Here is a 15,504-nt window from a genome sequence, read left to right on the forward strand (position 1 = left end):
AATATCAGGCAAAGTAGAATTTGGGGTAAGTTTTAATTGGTTAAATGGTTAAAAAGTTCATCTGTGGCTGTAAGATACAATCAGTAGTGAATACCTTACAGCCTTGACTCATTTTTACCAAACAGCATGTCAAAAGTACAAAGGAAAAAACACTAGAAACAGGAGAAATTGAAAAATCACTAGTCATGGATGATTTTCATGCCCACCAGCAATGAAAAGTAAATCAAATGATAAAAAGACATCTGTTTAAATACATTTCTATTTCTGTTATCACATCATTCAAAACTCAGATGGATTTTTATTCAATAGGAAGAGTATATTTAGCATGGTCTGTTTTTAAGCATAGACTATGACATAGTCCTGTAATTCACTTTGGGGGGGCCTTAGAAACACCTGCAGAAAGGCATACTGTGGTCCTCCAGAGTAGCTCAAACCCACGCTCAACAAGAGGCTTGGACGACTGCAAAAGATACAGTCCTTATGTATGTGCGGGCAGAGAAAAAGGACAGTGTTTCAAACATGAACCCCATACTCAAAATCATACTGTTACCACCCTTTTGAGTCAGACCCCAACAAGGGTCCTCCTGACCCATATCACTGGAGCCAATAGAACGAGACCAAACTTGGTTCAGAAGCACAGGAAAGCTTTATTCTTTGATGAAAGAGCTGAGAGGTGCGAGCTCCCATTCTAGAGCAGGTGCTCTCCTGGATAGGCTGTGGGCGGAGCTTCTTTATCCGCCTCTTGACAGAGGGGGAGGGGGAGAGTTCTCCAGGGGCTTAGGCAGGTGTGCTTCTTAGGCTCCAGACCGCAGTGCCTCGGGCAGCGTCTCTGCACACGGCCCGCCACTGCCATCTTGAATTGTGTCGTGTGTAGCGCTTCTGCACTGCCCAGCGAGACAGCAGAGCATTCAGGTGCATGGGTTTTGTGCTGGTAACTAATCCAACGTGTTAGGCGCAAGACCTCTGCATATGGTCCCGTATAGGCCGGCGAAACTAGACTAAGCACAAAAGAAGAAGTTAGACCTTATCACCTGGATTCCATCTTATTTTTCCTGGGGATGCCAGGAGGCTTTACTGGTGACAAGGACGGATCCTCTGTCTGTTAGCTGTTCGTTTGTGATCAGCTGCTTTGTGCATGCAAACTCTGTATACTGCGAGCCAAGATGAGTATCAGTCAGGATTTTATTTATTTGATAATAGCGATTCGCCAAAGCAGCAAAGGAGAAGTCAGCTGGTGAGTTATATCATTGTAACAGGCAGCATCTAACAGAGCTGCAGTGATTCCTGTCTCCTGGGATTCATGCCTTTGTGAAATCTCTTCCCCTCCAGTGTGAGCTGGACCTAGAGACTTGCTCCTAAGGAGTGGGATACAGCAAAAAACATCTGGGACGTTACACTCCAGCTTTGGTAACAGAAAAGACTGTGGCTTTTGCCTCACGGGCTTGCTCTGATGGAAACCAGCTGCCATGCTGTGAGAGGCTCACATGGGCAAAAAACTGAGGGAGATCCCTAGCCAACAGCCTGTCCAGAGCTGGAGGCCTAAGTGCAACAACCCATGAGGAACTGAATCCTCCTACAGCCACGTGAACCTTCTTGGAAGTGGAAACTTCCGAATCCAGCCTTGAGATGGCTGCAGCCCCCGCCAACGCCTCTGCTGCAACCTTGAGAGAGACCCAGAGGACCCAGCTAAGCGGCGCTCAAAATCACCCAGAAACCGTGAGAGAAATGTTGTTTTAAGTCACTAAATTTGGGGGTAATTTTTTCTGCAGTCATAGATAACTAATGCAATCATGACTATTAAATTAATGGCTATACAAATTATACACAAATCCATAGCATACTTTGTTGATAAATACGATACCTGAAACAGTTATAAGCCTTGATGTTATACTAGGCTACAAGGGAAATCTCAACAAATGTAAGAAGGCAGAAATCGAACATTTCATCTTCTCTGGTTAGGAAACACATTTTTATTTAAGTGGAAACCAAAAAAACTCTCCAATTACTTGGAAATGTTAACTTTTTTGTATCATATTAAATGGTGCATAAAACGTGCATATACTGTTTAAATAATAGTTATAAAGTGAACATTCAAGAAAACGCCATGCAGGTCAAGAAACAGAACCAGAGGTGAACACTGTCCTGATGTTGGGATAACACATGTACTCTTTTGTGTCTTTCTCCCTATCTTAGCACTGTCTCAGATCAGATTCCTCCCATGCAGAGGAGAGACAGGGATTCAGGTGTGTGTGATTTGTGGAGCTCGTGCCCTCAGGAAAAAGGTGGTAAAGGACACAGGGACAGGGCAGGGACAAGAGCTAAGCAAGGATGAGGTCTCAGCTTCAGCCTGATCCCCAAGGGACCCTGGAGCCTGGAAAGCACCACTGTGTTGGTACCGCTTGTCATAATCAATCTTTGGCCTGGGTGTACTGGGGGTGGCCTTCAGGTCGGGCAATTTTCCAGAGCAGGGGCCACCTGTGAACCATTAGCAGCCAATACTCATAGCGGCTGAGGAGTGGGCGCCCTGGCCTGGAAAAAGGGATGTGGGCAGCATCCACTACGTATTATGTTTGAGATTCACCTCACTGTCTGTGTGGCTGCAGTTCATATGATATCATTGCCGAATAATATTCTATTGTATGAATATATCATATGCTGCCAATGAACATTTAGGTTGTTTCCCGATTTGTTTATTACAAACAATGCTGCTTTGGCTATTTTATCATGTATTATGTCAGACGGGTAAAAGAGTATGTCTAATACCTAGGAGGGGAATTTTCGGATTGTAGGGTATGTGCCTCTTCTACTTTATTATATTATAAAAATATTGTTTTCCGGGCTTCCCTGGTGGTGCAGTGGTTGAGAGTCCACCTATACCACCAGCATTGTTTGGTAGCATTGCTCCACTTGTATCTCTGGACTTAGCCATTCTGGTAACTTTTAATGGTATCTCACTGAGGTTTTACATCTTTATTGGAGTATAATTGCTTTACAATGGTGTGTTAGTTTCTGCTTTATAACAAAGTGAATCAGTTATACATATACATATGTTCCCATATCTCTTCCCTCTTGTGTCTCCCTCCCTCCCCTCCCGCCCTCCCTATCCCACCCCTCTAGGTGGTCACAAAGCACCGAGCTGATCTCCCTGTGCTATGCGGCTGCTTCCTCACTGAGGTTTTAATGTGTTTTCCTTTTTATTAATGATGTTGTACACCTTTTCATAGATTAATTGGTTTGGAAGTTCTCTTTTTATAAAACTTTTGTTCAAGTCTTTTGCCTAGGTTTATCATATAATGTCTTTTTTTTCTTATTGACTTGTAGATGTCCTATCTACTGTTACTTTGTTAGTTATATGTGTTGCAAAAATATTTTCCCATTCTGTAATCTGTCTTTTCAGTCTCTCTATGGTGACTTTTAATGAACAGAAGCTTTTATTTATTGGGATCTAATTTATTAAGCTTTTCTTTTATGGTTAAGCTTTTTATGTCCTGATTGAAAATTTTTTTCCTAACATGGAATCATGAAATATTTTTCCACATTATTTTATAAAAGCTTTATAGTTTTACCTTCACTCTTGGGTGTCAATCCACCTATAATTTACTTTGTGTATGGTGTGATGTAGATATTCAATTTTATATTTTTTTACCATATAAATAGCCAGTTGTCTCCAGTTGAACTTTTAATCGAAAAATTCATCCTTTCCTCATTGGTATTAAATATTATCTCTGTCACATATCAGGTTTCCAAATTTGTGTCTTTTTGTAGTCTGTCTATACTATTCCATTGGCTTGTTGTCTTAGTTACTGTAATTTTACAGTACCTGGTACACTAATTCTTCTACCTAATTCTTTTTCAAGTGGACCCTGCTAATCTTAGTTATTTGTGTTTCTATATAAAATTTAAAATAAGCTTGCCAGTTTACACCAAAAGCAAACAAAAAACCTGCCGGGAGTTTTACTGGAATTGCACTCGATCTATTGATCAATTTGGTATATCTCCCAATTTACTTTTTATTAAATTATAATATATATACAGAAAAGTATAGAAACTATAAGTAGACAAATTAAACACACTAAGTAACCAGCACCCAGATCAAAAAACAGAATACCACCAGAATCTCAGGCCTCTAAAGAACCCGTTTTAGCTACCATCCTCACCCACAACAGGTACTAATATCATGTATTAATTTTGTCTACTTTTGAACTTTATTGAAATAGGAAAAATAAATCACACAGTATGTACTTGGCTTTTTTTTCATTCAGCGTTATGCTTATGAAATTCATCCATATTGTTCAGATAGCTATATTTTGTTTACTCTCAGCGTTGTAGTGTGTAGTCTTCCACAGTATGAATTTATCACAATAGGTTAATCCATTCCATTGTAGATAGACATTTGAGTTATTTCTAATTGGGGCTATTACAGATAGTAATATACATTCTTGTACACATCTTTTAGGAACGTAAGCAGGTATTTCTCTTAAGGAAATAACTGGGAATGTAATTGCTAGGTCATAAGTTTTGTCTTTGGTACATACTGCAAGCAGTCTTCCAAAATGGAGTGTATTAATTTATACTTCCATGGCGGTGTGTGAAACTTCTAGTCGATCCACATGCTAATCAATACTTTACATACTGTCTTTCTAGTTCAGTTTTTAGCCGTTCTGGGACTGTATAGTGGTATCTTGTTGTGGTGTTAATTTGCGTATTCCTGTATACACTGTTTCATGTGTTTATTGGCCTCTGGATATCCCTGTCTGTGAAGGCTCTGTTAAAGTCTTTTTCCCATTTATAAAAGGTTGTCTGCCATTTGCTTATTGATTTATGCCATCTCGTCATCCGAATCTATTAGGTTCTTAAATTTAGGCAGTATGTGGCAAAATTTTGTACAGAGAAGGAATTCTATGAAATCCAATCTGTTTTCTGGAATTCACAATAAGAATTTAGATAACGAAGGATACGTGAAGCCACTGTAGGTGTTCTTCTGCTGAATCTGCCTTCTGGTGTCTTATCTCCTGATGAGCTTGACAGTATGCTAACTGCTCATATTTCTGAGATTCTCTGATGCCTAAGATGATGGTCCCTTCCTCCAGAGAGGTTTTGTATTTGCTGGGCACTTAGTCAGTCCAGGACGACTTTAAACCAATTCACGGCATAAAGATTTTTCGGACCAACCAAGAAAGGTGAATTGCGGTTACAAGCTCACAATTTCTGCCAGCATGTGGTTATAACTACCCGGAGACAGAGTTTTTCTTTTCTTTACTCCCTCTGCACAGATCAACATCAAAGGACTTTATTTTTCATGTGTCTCTTGGGGATGAGGATTAGAGAGTGACAGCAGGTTTACTTCCTTTTTTTCTTGAATTTTTGAATTTCATTTTATTTATTTTTTTATACAGCATGTTCTTATTAGACATCAGTTTTATACACATGAGTGTATACATGTCAGTCCCAATCGCCCAATTCATCACACCACCCCCACCACCCCGGGGCTTTCCCTGCTTGGTGTCCATTCGTTTGTTCTCTACATCTATGTCTCAACTTCTGCCCTGCAAACCAGTTCATGTGTACCATTTTTCTACGTTCAACATACATGCGTTAATATACGATATCTGCTTTTCTCTTTCTGACTTACTTCACTCTGTATGACAGTCTCTAGATGCATCCACATCTCTACAAATGACCCAATTTCATTCCTTTTTCTGGCTGAGTAATATTCCATTGTATATATGTACCACATCTTCTTTATCCACTTGTCTGTCGATGGGCATCTAGGTTGCTTTCATGACCTGGCTATTGTAAATAGTGCTGCAATGAACATTGGGGTGCATGTGTCTTTTTGAATTATGATTTACTCTGGGTATATGCCCAAGAGTGGGATTGCTGGATCCTATGGTAATTCTATTTTTAGTTTTTTAAGGGACCTCCATACTGTTCTTCATAGTGGCTGTATCAGTTTACATTCCCACCAACAGTGCGAGAGTGTTCCCTTTTCTCCACACCCTCTCCAGCATTTGTTGTTTGTAGATTTTCTGATGATGCCCATTCTAACTGGTGTGAGGTGATACCTCATTATAGTTTTGATTTGCATTTCTCTAATAATTAGTGATGTTGAGCAGCTTTTCATGTGCCTCTTGGCCATCTGTATCACTTCTTTGGGGAAATGTCTATTTAGGTCTTATGCCCATTTTTGGATTGGGTTGTTTATTAGTTTTGTAGTACCTTTGTCTGGTTATGGTATCAGGGTGATGGTGGCCTCATAACATGAGTTTGAGAGTGTTCCTTCCTCTGCAATTTTTTGGAGGAGTTTGAGAAGGATGGGTGTTAGCTCTTCTCTAAATGTTTGATAGAATTCATCTGTGAAGCCATGTGGTCCTGGACTTCTGTTTGTTGGAACATTTTTAATCACAGTCTCAATTTCATTACTTATGATTGTTCTGTTCATATTTTCTATTTCTTCCTGGTTCAGATTTGGAAGATTTTACCTTTCTAAGGATTTGTCCATTTCTTCCAGGTTGTCCATTTTTTTGGCATAAGAGTTGCTTGTAGTCATCTCTTAGGATGCTTTGTATTTCTGCAGTGTCTGTTGTAAGTTCTCCTTTTTCATTTCTAATTGTATTGATTTGAGTCCTCTCCCTCTTTTTCTTGATGAGTCTGGCTAATGGTTTATCAATTTTGTTTATCTTCTCAAAGAACCAGCTTTTAAGTTATGGATCTTTGCTATTGTTTTCTTTGTTTCTATTTTATTTATTTCTGCTCTGATACTTATGATTTCTTTCCTTCTGCTAACTTTGGGTTTTGTTTGTTCTTCTTTCTCTAGTTACTTTTGGTGTAAGGTTAGGTTGTTTATTTGAGATTTTTCTTGTTTCTTGAGGTAGGCTTGTGTAGCTATAAACTCTCTTCGAACTGCTTTTGCTGCATCCCATAGGTTTTGGATCGTCGTGTTTTCATTGTCATTTTTCTCTAGGTATTTTTTGATTTCCTCGTTGATTTCTTCAGTGATCTATTGGTTATTTAGTAATGTATTATTTAGCCTCCATGTGTTTGTGTTTTTTACGTTTTTTTCCCTGTAATTGATTTCTAATCTCATAGTGTTGTGGTCAGAAAAGATGCTTGATATGATTTCAATTTTCTTAAATTTACTGAGGCTTGATTTACGACCCAAGATGTGATCTATCCTGGAGAATGTTCTGTGTGCACTTGAGAAAAAAGTGTAATCTGCTGTTTTTGGATGGAATGTCCTATACATATCAATTAAATCTATCTGGTCTATTGTGTCATTTAAAGCTTCTGTTTCCTTATTTATTTTCATTTTGGATGATCTGTCCATTGGTGTAAGTGAGGTGTTAAAGTCCCCCACTATTATTGTGTTACTGTTGATTTCCTCTTTCATAGCTGTTAGCAGAAGTGTCTTCCAGGTCACTTATCCGTTCTTCTGCCTCAGCCTTATGTATTGAGGTGCTCCTATGTTTGGTGCATGTATATTTATAATTGTTATATCTTCTTCTTGGATTGATCCCTGGATCATTATGTAGTGTCCTTCCTTGTCTCTTGTAACATTATTTATTTTCAAGTCTATTTTATCTGATATGAGTATTGGTACTCCAGCTTTCTTTTGATTTACATTTGCATGGAATATCTTTTTCTGTATCTGCTAATGGGTGGGGCTGGGTTCCCTCCCTGTTGGTTGTTTGGCCTGAGGCAACCCAACAGTGGGTTGGGCTCTTTGGTGGGGATAATGCAGACTCTAGGAGGGCTCACGCCAAGGAGTACATCCCAGAACTTCTGCTGCCAGTGTCTTTGTCCCCATGGTGAGCCACAGCCACCCCTCACCTCTGCTGGAGACCCTCCAACACTAGCAGGTAGGTCCGGTTCAGTCTCCTATGGGGTCACTGCTCCTTCCCCTGGGTCCCGGTGCACACACTCCTTTGTGTGTGCCCTCCAGTAGTGGAGTCTCTGTTTCCCCCAGTCCTGTCAAAGTCCTGCAATCAAATCCCACTAGCCTTCAAAGACCCTCCAAGAGTGGAGTCTCTGTTTCCCCCAGTCCTGTCGAAGTCCTGCAATCAAATCCCACTAGCTTTCAAAGTCTGATCCTCTAGGAATTCCTCCCCTCCTGTTGCCGGACCCCCAGGTTGGGAAGCCTGACATGGGGCTCAGAACCTTCCCTCCAGTGGGTGGACTTCTGTGGTATGAGTGTTCTCCAGTCTGTGAGTCACCCACCCAGCAGTTATGGGGTTTGATTTTATTGTGATTGCGCCCCTCCTACCATCTCATTGTGGCTTCTCCTTTGTCTTTGGAGGTGGGGTATCTTTTTTGGTGAGTTCCAGTGTCTTCCTGTCAGTGATTGTCCAGCAGCTAGTTATGATTCTGGTGTTCTCACAGGAGGGAGTGAGAGCACGTCCTTCTATTCCGCCATCTTGGTTCAGGCCAAGAGGATCACTATATTCTTCATGAACAATTTTTATTCCTTACCTCAACAGACTTGACTCCAAAGAGTTGAGAGTCATCTCAGACTCATATAGGATGGCAAAGTATATGCAGGTTTAGTTCTGGTTACTTTTTTTTTAATAAACTTATTTATTTATTTGTTTTTTGCTGTCTTGGGTCTTTGTTGCTGCGCGTGGGCTTTCTCTACTTGCGGTGAGTGAGGGCTACTCTTCGTTGTGGTGCGCAGGCTTCTCATTGTGGTGGCTTCTCTTGTTGCAGAGCATGGGCTCTAGGCGTGTGGGCTTCAGTAGTTGTGGTATGTGGGCTCTAGGGCACAGGCTCAGTAGTTGTGGCGCACGGGCTTAGTTCCTCCACAGCGTGTGGCATCTTCCTGGACTAGGGCTTGAACTTGTGTCCCCTGCATTGGCAGGTGGATTCTTAACCACTGTGCCACCAGGGAAGCCCACTTTTGGTTCATTCCTAACCTGAGGAAATAACCCTTTGGGATACTAGCCTTATGTGGGAAGGTTTCCTCTTAAATTCTCCACTACCGAGGTCCAGCCTCAGCAGAACAGGATTGCCTGAGGGGAGACGATCCACCTTTGCCACAACTAAACCTTTAATTTCCAAACTCATGTGCCCTCAGAGGACTTAAAACATATCAACCAAGTTTCCTTAGTTGGCATATGTCTTCAGAGGCAAAAGCAATGCTAGTGTTCTACTTTTCCCTACAGATTTCCATTTTCATTTGGATTTTGGCCTGAAAAATCCTTACTATCTTTTTTATGCTTTTCAGACTTTTGAAATCTTTGCACAACATTTTTTAGTTGCTTTCATCTGGAGGATTAGTCTAAATAGTCTAGTCTGTTACATTACTGAAAATATGACTTCTTTTAAGTTTTCAGACTATCAAGCAACCATGGGAACAGGGAGGGAAACTCTTAAATGAAATAACTAAAATTGTTTTAGTAAATAATTATAACAAACCGATTAATGTAAAAAAATGTATAGGATCCTGTATTTTAGAGGGAAAGCTACAGCAACAAGTATTTTTAATGTGGAAAAGGAGAAAGAGATTACATCATTTACAATTTAAGAAAAAGAACACAGTTCCTAAGCAAAATGGGATTTAAAATGATAAAGACAAACAAATGAAAGAATGAGAAAAAATATAAGTAAACCAAAAGCTGATTCTTTGGGGGAGGGGGAGAGGTAGGAAACACAAATTTTACTAATTAATTGGGAAAATAGCACAAAATAAAATTAAAGATCAAAGAGATATGACACTGATAAAAATTTGCAGTTGTAGGAAGACACTAGGCACTAGTAATTTCCATAGTCTACTTTCCAGAGCCCCAGAGGGTAGGGCACAGGACAGGAGCTGGCAGGAAATCAAATCAGTAGGGGGTCTAAACCTTTCTCCATCTGAGTCATCCAGAGCAGGTCCATTTATATTGATACCTAGGCGTAACAAAAAATACCATACAGAAGAGATACAAATTGTACCAATTTCGAGGATTCTCTAGAAGGACTCACAAGACTCACATATAGGGAGAGGCTAAAACACACAGTCAACAATGGGAAAAAGCACATGAGGTGAAGTGCAGAGAAAACCAGGCACAAGCTTCCTAGAGTCCTTGCCAGTGGGATCACAACAGATGTGCTTAATTCCTCCAGCAATGAACTGTGACAACACCTATGAAGCGGTGTCCACCAGGGATGCTCATTAGGGATGTAGTGCCCAAAGTTTCTGTCAGAGTTGGTCACATAGGCAGCCTCTACCTGGCACATAACAAAAATCTTAGACTTTTTGAAGGAAAACAGGTGTTCAGCATAAACTATATTTTTGCACAGTCTAAAAATATTGAAGCACCCTTATCACTTAGAGAATGCCGAAAACCCTCCCAAAGTCCAAGTTCCCAGAAGCCAGCCAAGGGCCAACCATGTAAGCAGGCCTGTCTAATGATAGCAGTCTCAGGCCTGCTATATTAACACACAGAATTTCTACACACAGAATTTTCTAAGAAGAAAGAAAGGCATCATTCTAAACTGATACTATTATGTATCTAGAAAATATAAAGGAATCATCTGATAAGCTATTAAAACAAATAAAAGTTTATAAATATGGCTTAATATAAAATATATAAAAGTCAATAACATCTTTATATAATAGAAGCAACCTATACAAAAATGAACCAAAAAAAAAAAAAAAGTCCTGTTTGCAATAGCTAATAAGACATACATAATGCCTGGGAATAATCTTAACAAGGTATGTAGTGATGTCATGAAGAAAAAAATGCAAATTATATTGAAAATATAAAGTAAGACTTGGAAAAATAACTAGGTGTTTATCTCAACTTATATTCCTAGTTAGGAAGATTTCATATGAAAATAACTATGTCCAAATTAATTTATAGGTTTAATGTGATGCCAATCAAAATGTCTACTCCTTTGAGTTCCTTCTTTTCTTTTTTTTTTTAACATCTTTATTGGAGTATAATTGCTTTACAATGATGTGTTAGTTTCTGCTTTATAAAAAAGTGAATCAGTTGTACATATACATATAGCCCCATACCTCTTCCTTCTTGCGCCTCCCTCCATCCCACCCTCCCTATCCCTCCCTTCTAGGTGGTCACAAAGCAACGAGTTGACCTACCTGTGCTATGCAGCTGCTTCCCACTAGCTATCTATTTTACATTTGGTAGTGTATATATATATGTCCATGCCACTCTCTCACTTTGTCCCACCTTACCCTTCCACCTCCCCATATCCTCAAGTCCATTCTCTAGTAGGTCTGCCCCATCTTGCCCCTAGGTTCTTCATGACCTTATTTTTTTTAAGATTCCATATATATGTGTTAGCATAGGGTATTTGTTTTTCTCTTTCTGACTTACTTCACTCTGTATGACAGACTCTAGGTCGATCCACCTCACTACAAATAACTCAATTTTGTTTCTTTTTATGGCTGAGTAATATTCCATTATATATATGTGCCACATCTTCTTTATCCATTCATCTGTCATTGAACACTTAGGTTGCTTCCATGTCCTGGCTATTGTAAATAGAGCTGCAATGAACACTGTGGAACATGACACTTTTTGAATTATGGTTTTCTCAGGGTATATGCCCAGTAGTGGGATTGCTGGGTCGTACGGTAGCTCTATTTTTAGTTTTTTAAGGAACCTCCATACTGTTCTCCATAGTGGCTGTATCAATTTACATTTCCACCAACAGTGCAAGAGGGTTCCCTTTTCTCCACACCCTCTCCAGCATATATTGTTTGTAGATTTTTTGAAGTTGGCCATTCTGACAGTTGTGAGATAATATCTCACTATAGTTTTGATTTGCATTTCTCTAATGATTAGTGATGTTGAGCATTTTTTCATGTGTTTGTGGGCAATTTATATCTTCTTTGGAGAAATGTCTATTTAGGTCTTCTGCCCATTTTTGGACTGGGTTGTTTGTTGTTTTGATTTTGAGCTGCATGAGCTGCTTCTAAATTTTGGAGATTAATCCTCTGTCAGTTGCTTCATTTGCAAATATTTTCTCCCATTCTGAGGGTTGTCTTTTCATCTTGTTTATGCTTTCCTTTGCTGTGGAAAAGCTTTTAAGTTTCACTAAGTCCCCTTTGTTTATTTTTATTATTCTTTCCATTTCTCTTGGAAGTGGGTCAAAAGGGATCGTGATGTGATTTATGTCATAGAGTGTTCTGCCTATGTTTTCCTCTAAGAGTTTGATAGTGTCTGGCCTTACATTTAGGTCTTTAATCCATTTTGAGTTTGTGTATGGTGTTGGGAGTGTTCTAATTTCATTTTTTACATGTAGCTGTCCAGTTTTCCCAGCACCACTTATTGAAGAGGATGTCCTTTCTCCGCTGTATATTCTTGCCTCCTTTATCAAAGATAAGGTGACCATATGTACGTGGGTTTATCTCTGGGCTTTCTATCCTGTTCCATTGATCTATCTTTCTGTTTTTGTCTAGTACCATAGTATCTTGATTACTGTACCTTTGTAGTATAGTCTGAAGTCAGGGATCCTGATTCCTCCAGCTCTGTTTGCCTTTCTCAAGATTGCTTTGGCTATTCGGAATTTTTTGTGTTTCCATACAAATTGTGAAATTATTTGTTCTAGTTCTGTGAAAAATGCCAGTGGTAGTTTGACAGGGATTGCATTCAATCTGTAGATTGCTTTGGGTAGTAGAGTCATTTTCACAATGTTGATTCTTCCAGCCCAAGAACATGGTATATCTCTCCATCTATTTGTATCATCTTTAATTTCTTTCATCAGTGTCTTATAATTTTCTGCATACAGGTCTTTTGTCTCCTTAGGTAGGTTTATTCCTAGATATTTTATTCTTTTTGTTGCAATGGTAAATGGGAGTGTTTTCTTGATTTCACTTTCAGATTTTTCATCATTAGTATATAGGAATGCCAGAGATTTCTGTGCATTAATTTTGTATCCTGCTACTTTACCAAATTCATTGATTAGCTCTAGTAGTTTTCTGGTAGCATCTTTAGGATTCTCTATGTATAGTATCATGTCATCTGCAAACAGTGACAGCTTTACTTCTTTTTCTCCGATTTGGATTCCTTTTATTTCCTTTTCTTCTCTGATTGCTGTGGCTAAAACTTCCAAAACTATGTTGAATAAGAGTGGTGAGAGTGGGCAACCTTGTCTTGTTCCTGATCTTAGTGGAAATGGTTTCAGTTTTTCACCATTGAGGATGATGTTGGCTGTGGGTTTGTCATATATGGCCTTTATTATGTTGAGGAAAGTTCCCTCTATGCCTACTTTCTGCAGGGTTTTTATCATAAATGGGTGTTGAATTTTGTCAAAAGCTTTCTCTGCATCTATTGAGATGATCATATGGTTTTTCTCCTTCAATTTGTTAATATGGTTTATCACATTGATAGATTTGCGTATATTGAAGAATCCTTGCATTCCTGGAATAAACCCCACTTGATCATGGTGTATGATCCTTTTAATGTGCTGTTGGATTCTGTTTGCTGGTATTTTGTGTAGGATTTGTGCATCTATTTCATTAGTGTTATTGGCCTGTAGTTTTCTTTCTTTGTGATATCTTTGTCTGGTTTTGGTATCAGGGTGATGGTGGCCTCATAGAATGAGTTTGGGAGTGTCCCTCCCTCTGCTATATTTTGGAAGAGTTTGAGAAGGATATGTGTTTAGCTCTTCTCTAAATGTTTGATAGAGTTTGCCTGTGAATACATCTGGTCCTGGGCTTTTGTGTGTTGGAAGATTTTTAATCACAGTTGCAATTTCAATGCTTGTGATTCGTCTGTTTATATTTTCTATTTCTTCCTGGTTCAGTGTTGGAAGGTTGTGCTTTTCTAAGAATTTGTCTATTTATTCCAGGTAGTCCATTTTATTGGCATATAGTTTCTTGTAGTAACCTCTCATCATCCTTTGTATTTCTGCAGTGTCAGTTGTTACTTCTCCTTTTTATCTCTAATTCTATTGATTTGAGTCTTCTCCCTTTTTTTCTTGATGAGTCTGGCTAGTGGTTTATCTATTTTGTTTATCTTCTCAAAGAACCAGCTTTTAGTTTTATTGATCTTTGCTATTGTTTCCTTCATTTCTTTTTCATTTATTTCTGATCTGATCTTTATGATTTCTTTCCTTCTGCTAACTTTGGGGTTTTTGAGTTTTTCTTTCTGTAATTGCTTGAGGTGTAAGGTTAGGTTGTTTATTTGAGATGTTTTTTCTCTCCTAAGTAGGATTGTATTGCTATAAACTTCCCTCTTAGAACTGCTTTTGCTGCATCCCATTGGTATTGGGTCATTGTGTTTTCATTGTCATTTGATTCTATGTATTTTTTTGATTTCCTCTTTGATTTCTTCAGTGATGTCTTGGTTGTTAAGTAGTGTATGTTTAGCCTTCATGTGTTTGTATTTTTTACAGATTTTTTTCCTGTAATTGATATCTAGTCTCATAGCATTGTGGTCAGAAAGATACTTGATATGATTGCAATTTTCTTAAATTTACTAGTGCTTGATTTGTTACCCAAGATATGATCTATCCTAGAGAATGTTCCATGAGTGCTTAAGAAGAAAGTGTATTCTGTTGTTTTTGGGTGGAATGTCCGATAAATATCAATTAAGTCCATCTTGTTTAATGTATTATTATTAATTTTTTTTATGTTGGGGTAGGAGTTTATTAATTAATTTATTTTTGGCTGTGTTGGGTCTTCATTTCTGTGCGAGGGCTTTCTCCAGTTGTGGCGAGTAGGGGCCACTATTCATCGCGGTGCATGGGCCTCTCACTGTCACGGCCTCTCGTTGCAGAGCACAGGCTCCAGACGCACAGGCTCAGTAGTTGTGGCTCATGGGCCCAGTTGCTCCGCGGCATGTAGGACCCTCCCAGACCAGGGCTTGAACCCATGTCTCCTGCATCGGCAGGCAGACTTTCAACCACTGCACCACCAGGGAAGCCCCTAATGTATTATTTAAAGCTTGTGTTTCCATATTTGTTTACATTTTGGATGATCTGTCCACTGGTGAAAGTGGGGTGTTAAAATCTCCTACTATGATTGTGTGACTGTCAATTTCCCCTTTTATGGCTGTTAGTATTTGCCTTATGTATTGAGGTGTTCCTATGTTGGGTGCATAAATATTTCCAATTGTTATATCTTCTTCTTGGATTGATCCCTTGATCATTATGTAGTGTCCTTCTTTGTCTCTTGTAATAGTCTTTGCTTTAAAGTAAATTCTTTTCATTCTTTTTTCTTTATTGTGCTCTGCAGTACTTATTTCCACTATTTTATCTTCCAGATCACTTATCCATTCTTCTGCCTCATTTATTCTGCTGTTGATCCCTTCTAGAGAATTTTTAATACCAGTGGCTAAGGTTGGTTCAGTGGGTTGTGTAGGCTTCCTGGTGGACGGGACTAGTGCCTGTGTCCTGGTGAATGAGGCTGGATCTTGTTTTTCCGGTGGCAAGTCCACATCTGGTGGTGTGTTTTGGGGTCTCTGTGGCCTTATTATGATTTTAGGTAGCCTCTCTGCTAATGGGTGGAGTTGTGTTCTGTCTTGCTAGTTGTTTGGCATAGAGTGTCTAGCACTG

This window comes from Neophocaena asiaeorientalis, unplaced genomic scaffold (genome assembly GCF_003031525.2).
Source record: "Neophocaena asiaeorientalis asiaeorientalis breed wild unplaced genomic scaffold, Neophocaena_asiaeorientalis_V1.1 scaffold547, whole genome shotgun sequence".
Taxonomy (NCBI): domain Eukaryota; kingdom Metazoa; phylum Chordata; class Mammalia; order Artiodactyla; family Phocoenidae; genus Neophocaena; species Neophocaena asiaeorientalis.